Here is a 5,958-nt window from a genome sequence, read left to right as displayed (position 1 = left end):
CATCCTCACGTCCTATTGTGGGTTCTTTGTCGATCCTGAGTCCTCTTGGAATGCGCTTGTTTCTGAAGTAGTGCGATAGAGTTGATCCATGCAATTCATTCCGTACTTCTGTCTTTTTCGCCTTTTCAAGTCGCTCGAATAGGGATCCAAAGGCATCGGTAAAAAGGCTCTGATTCGGTGGGAAAAGAATCCTTTCAGAGTCGGCGTCAGAAAAAAATAGGGTGGAAGCCCTTGCTTCAGTTAGTTTATCTATATCTGTGTAGGACATGGTGGTATTGGTATGAAGGAGCGGCGTCAAAAAAGTAGACTTCAAGTATTGGCAGAGGACGCGCTCAACTTCTTGGAAAACCGAAAAGCTTTTGGGTGCGAGATAAAAAGCGTCAACTTAAGGAAGAAGAAATCCGCACTCACAAACTGCGTCTCATTATTTATTTATATTACCACCATGTCCAAAAAGCAAACGCGTTTCGGCTAACAAGCCTTCATCAGTGCGTGGTACTCAGAACAAAGAAAGGGGTGCATCTTATCAAAGGGGAGGTGAGAGGTCACAAGCTGCAGGTGGATCACATGATAGTGGGTGGCACCCAAGGGTGCAAAAACACAGTGTAGCCTATAGGCCGGAACAAAAATACACCGTCTATATCTTTAAAACAAAAGGAACAATAAAGAATGGAAAAAAGAAAAAGAAAAACAAGGCTGGAATTGTAGGATGTCTAAAAAAACCAAAATGTTATGAAGGCAGCAGCAAGTACCATCGCTGGCCATAGCCAACATTAAGACTAATAAATGTAATGACATAACCAGTAACCAAAACATATTTACTGAGAAATTGTATTAATGGAGGAAACAGCAGCCTTCACTCATACCTATCCCTTTCATCCCCATAGATAAATAAATAAATAATGGGCTAAACCCCATCAGTGCGCAATATACCCAACCACCATGACGCCCGGTTTCCCATCAGAGCCCAGTGAACCTACAAAAGAAAATAAAGTACAATAGATTATAAGAAAACTAGTTAGCGTTAGTTCTTCATTAAGCCCATTAGGTTGGACTGTTTGGAGCGTAAATATCCAATAGGCCTCTCTTTGGAGCAGGAGGCGCTCCCTGTCACCACCTCGTTTAAGAGGCTTGACTAACTCGATGCCCTGGAATCTCAGTGTACAAACATCGTGGCCACATTCATTAAAGTGTCTTGCCACGGGAGACTTAATGTCATGATTGCGTATGTTGCTTTTGTGTTCGTTTATTCGTATTCTTAGTTCACGTTTAGTTTTCCCAACGTAGCCAAATCCGCACGGACATTTCAACAAATAGACCACAAAAGTGGTGCGGCATGTTATTCTCCCCCTCACAGAGAATGACCTGCCGGTACGCGGGTGTAGAAAGGCATTGCCCTTAATCATTGCATTGCAGTTTACGCAGTTTTTGCAGGGGTAGTTACCCGGGTCAAGATTAGTAAGCCAGTTAGTAGGTGGGGTGAAACTATCAGCCCTTACCAAAGAATCTCGCACATTTGGAAATCTTTTAAAAGCAAAAAGAGGAGGATCTTGGAAGGAGTGGCCAATCTGCGAGTCGCTAGACAGTATGTGCCAATGCCTTTTCACAGTTGCCTTCACGTCAGAGGAAAGAGGAGAAAAGGTTGAAGACAAAACAATGCGGTTATCAGACTTGACATCTTTTTTCTCAAGCAAGGATTCCCGTTCCATGTTACGTGCCCTGTCTAAACATGAGTCCAGATTTTCACGGTCGTAACCTTTTGACAAAAAACGTTCATAAATAATTTTGGCTTGGCTCTCAAAATCATCAGCAGTACTACAAATTCTCCTCATACGCAGGAATTGACTATAGGGGAGAGATTTCTTCATTGAGGGAGGGTGATAGCTTTTAGAATGTAAAAAGTTATTTCTATCAGTAGGTTTTCGAAAAACCGACGTCTGGAGAACCGGACCTGTGGACCTAGAAACATTCACATCAAGGAAAGAAATAGATGACTTGTCATACTCCAAAGTGAAATGTATCGAATCCAGCCTAGAATTCAGAAAGTCATGGAAATTGTGAAGTTGTTCCTCAGTGCCTTTAAACACAAAGAATATGTCATCAATAAAGCGAAAATAGCATTTAAGACATTGCAAGAAAGAATTTTTAGAAGAATAAACAAAGTCCTCCTCAAATTTGCCCATGAACAGGTTTGCGTAATTTGGGGCAAATGGGGAACCCATGGCGGTCCCCTTCACCTGATGGTAAAAACTGTTCTCGTATTTGAAGTAGGACTGAGAATTACATCACTAAAAACGAACATGAATTTTTACTTCAGCAACACCCTGTCCGACCTGTCTTTTACACCTTGCCCAAGATACACAAAAAATGTGACATCACTGTTCCCGGACGCCCTATTGTAGCTGGTTGTCAATCTCTCACCGAGGGCATTTCACAATATGTGGACTGGTATATTAAACCCATCGTCTGGTCCTTGCCCTCTTATCTAAGAGACACATCTGACTTTTTAAGCAAACTTATGAATGTCAATGTTTCCAATGATGACTTCCTGTGCACTATGGACATTACAAGCCTCTACACAAACATCCCACACGACCTTGGCTTATCCGCGTTAGATCATTATCTCAAATCACGGGATGTGGATGAACCCCCGTCGTCATTCTTATGGGATCTGGCACACATTGTGCTCAACATGAACTACTTCAAATACGAGAACAGTTTTTACCATCAGGTGAAGGGGACCGCCATGGGTTCCCCATTTGCCCCAAATTACGCAAACCTGTTCATGGGCAAATTTGAGGAGGACTTTGTTTATTCTTCTAAAAATTCTTTCTTGCAATGTCTTAAATGCTATTTTCGCTTTATTGATGACATATTCTTTGTGTTTAAAGGCACTGAGGAACAACTTCACAATTTCCATGACTTTCTGAATTCTAGGCTGGATTCGATACATTTCACTTTGGAGTATGACAAGTCATCTATTTCTTTCCTTGATGTGAATGTTTCTAGGTCCACAGGTCCGGTTCTCCAGACGTCGGTTTTTCGAAAACCTACTGATAGAAATAACTTTTTACATTCTAAAAGCTATCACCCTCCCTCAATGAAGAAATCTCTCCCCTATAGTCAATTCCTGCGTATGAGGAGAATTTGTAGTACTGCTGATGATTTTGAGAGCCAAGCCAAAATTATTTATGAACGTTTTTTGTCAAAAGGTTACGACCGTGAAAATCTGGACTCATGTTTAGACAGGGCACGTAACATGGAACGGGAATCCTTGCTTGAGAAAAAAGATGTCAAGTCTGATAACCGCATTGTTTTGTCTTCAACCTTTTCTCCTCTTTCCTCTGACGTGAAGGCAACTGTGAAAAGGCATTGGCACATACTGTCTAGCGACTCGCAGATTGGCCACTCCTTCCAAGATCCTCCTCTTTTTGCTTTTAAAAGATTTCCAAATGTGCGAGATTCTTTGGTAAGGGCTGATAGTTTCACCCCACCTACTAACTGGCTTACTAATCTTGACCCGGGTAACTACCCCTGCAAAAACTGCGTAAACTGCAATGCAATGATTAAGGGCAATGCCTTTCTACACCCGCGTACCGGCAGGTCATTCTCTGTGAGGGGGAGAATAACATGCCGCACCACTTTTGTGGTCTATTTGTTGAAATGTCCGTGCGGATTTGGCTACGTTGGGAAAACTAAACGTGAACTAAGAATACGAATAAACGAACACAAAAGCAACATACGCAATCATGACATTAAGTCTCCCGTGGCAAGACACTTTAATGAATGTGGCCACGATGTTTGTACACTGAGATTCCAGGGCATCGAGTTAGTCAAGCCTCTTAAACGAGGTGGTGACAGGGAGCGCCTCCTGCTCCAAAGAGAGGCCTATTGGATATTTACGCTCCAAACAGTCCAACCTAATGGGCTTAATGAAGAACTAACGCTAACTAGTTTCTTATAATCTATTGTACTTTATTTTCTTTTGTAGGTTCACTGGGCTCTGATGGGAAACCGGGCGTCATGGTGGTTGGGTATATTGCGCACTGATGGGGTTTAGCCCATTATTTATTTATTTATCTATGGGGATGAAAGGGATAGGTATGAGTGAAGGCTGCTGTTTCCTCCATTAATACAATTTCTCAGTAAATATGTTTTGATTACTGGTTATGTCATTACATTTATTAATCTTAATGCTTGCTATGGCCAGCGATGGTACTTGCTGCTGCCTTCATAACATTTTGGTTTTTTTTAGACATCCTACAATTCCAGGCTTGTTTTTTTTTTTGTATTTTCCATTCTTTATTGTTCCTTTTGTTTTAAAGATATAGACGGTGTATTTTTGTTCCGGCCTATAGGCTATACTGTGTTTTTGCACCCTTGGGTGCCACCCACTATCATGTGATCCACCTGCAGCTTGTGACCTCTCACCTCCCCTTTGATAAGATGCACCCCTTTCTTTGTTCTGAGTACCACGCACTGATGAAGGCTTGTTAGCCGAAACGCGTTTGCTTTTTGGACATGGTGGTAATATAAATAAATAATGAGACGCAGTTTGTGAGTGCGGATTTCTTCTTCCTTATGAATACTTAGCACCAGCATTCAAGTATTCATTATGACTGGAAAAATTGCACTTTTCATACATGAAAAGGGGGATCTTCTCCATGGTCCGCCATTTTGAATTTCCAAAAGTAGTCATTTTTAGCTGCAAAAATGACTGTACTTGGACCATACTTGAAAATATTTGTTTATTACTTAGTAAACTTTCATGTAAAGATCAAATTTGGCAATAGGCAGCCCAGTTTCAATGAGCAGCATAGTTCCAGTACCTTTTTTGACCATTTCCTGCACAGTGTCCCTTTAAAGCATCTGTTACTGACAGTAAGGCAGTGTCAGTAGAGTGGCCACTTCTGAACTCAGACTGTTTTGGATCAAGGTCATTTTGAGTTAGGAAATCAGTGACATGTTTAGTAACCGCCCTTCAATAGCTTTTGATAGGAATGGAAGTACCCTCGCCTGTTTAAATGCAGATGAAAATATGCCAGATGAAATGGAGGCATTCATCACAGATCTCTCTCATGTGCTCAACTCTCCTCACCATCCTCTCTCTTCTAATCCCCCCCTTAAACACCCCCCCCCCCCCCCGCGCCTCCATAACACCGCCACTGTTAGCCCTTCCACTTTCAGCACTCACACTCACACACACACACAAGACACACAGACACACAGACACACACACACCATGAGAGGGGACTGTGTTAAGGACCAGGATAGGGGACCCTGTCCCTGGTACAAGGAAAGACAGTATGAGAGAACCCAGTGACCCCAAAATAGGGGACCCTGTCTCTGGTACGAGGGGCCATAAGAGGGGACTGGGATACGGGACCATGTCCCGGCCAGTGACCCCAGGAGAGGGGACCCTGTGTTATAGGTGACTGTGTTAAGAACCAGGATAGGGAACCTTGTGTTTGTTATAGGAGACTGTGTTAAGAACCAGGATAGGGGACCTTGTGTTATAGGTGACTGTGTTAAGAACCAGGGTAGGGAACCCTGTGTGTGTTATAGGTGACGGTGTTAAGAACCAGGGTAGGGGACCCTGTGTTATAGGTGACTGTTAAGAACCAGGGTAGGGAACCTTGTGTTATAGGTGACGGTGTTAAGAACCAGGGTAGGGGACCCTGTGTTATAGGTGACTGTTAAGAACCAGGGTAGGGGACCCTGTGTGTGTTATAGGTGACGGTGTTAAGAACCAGGGTAGGGGACCCTGTGTTATAGGTGACTGTTAAGAACCAGGGTAGGGGACCCTGTGTGTGTTATAGGTGACTGTGTTAAGAACCAGGGTAGGGGACCCTGTGTTATAGGTGACTGTTAAGAACCAGGAGAGGGGACCCTGTGTGTGTTATAGGTGACTGTGTTAAGAACCAGGAGAGGGGACCCTGTGTGTGTTATAGGTGACTG

Source organism: Engraulis encrasicolus, chromosome 18, assembly GCF_034702125.1.
Source record: "Engraulis encrasicolus isolate BLACKSEA-1 chromosome 18, IST_EnEncr_1.0, whole genome shotgun sequence".
In the NCBI taxonomy this organism is placed as follows: domain Eukaryota; kingdom Metazoa; phylum Chordata; class Actinopteri; order Clupeiformes; family Engraulidae; genus Engraulis; species Engraulis encrasicolus.
This window is presented reverse-complemented; position numbering follows the sequence as displayed.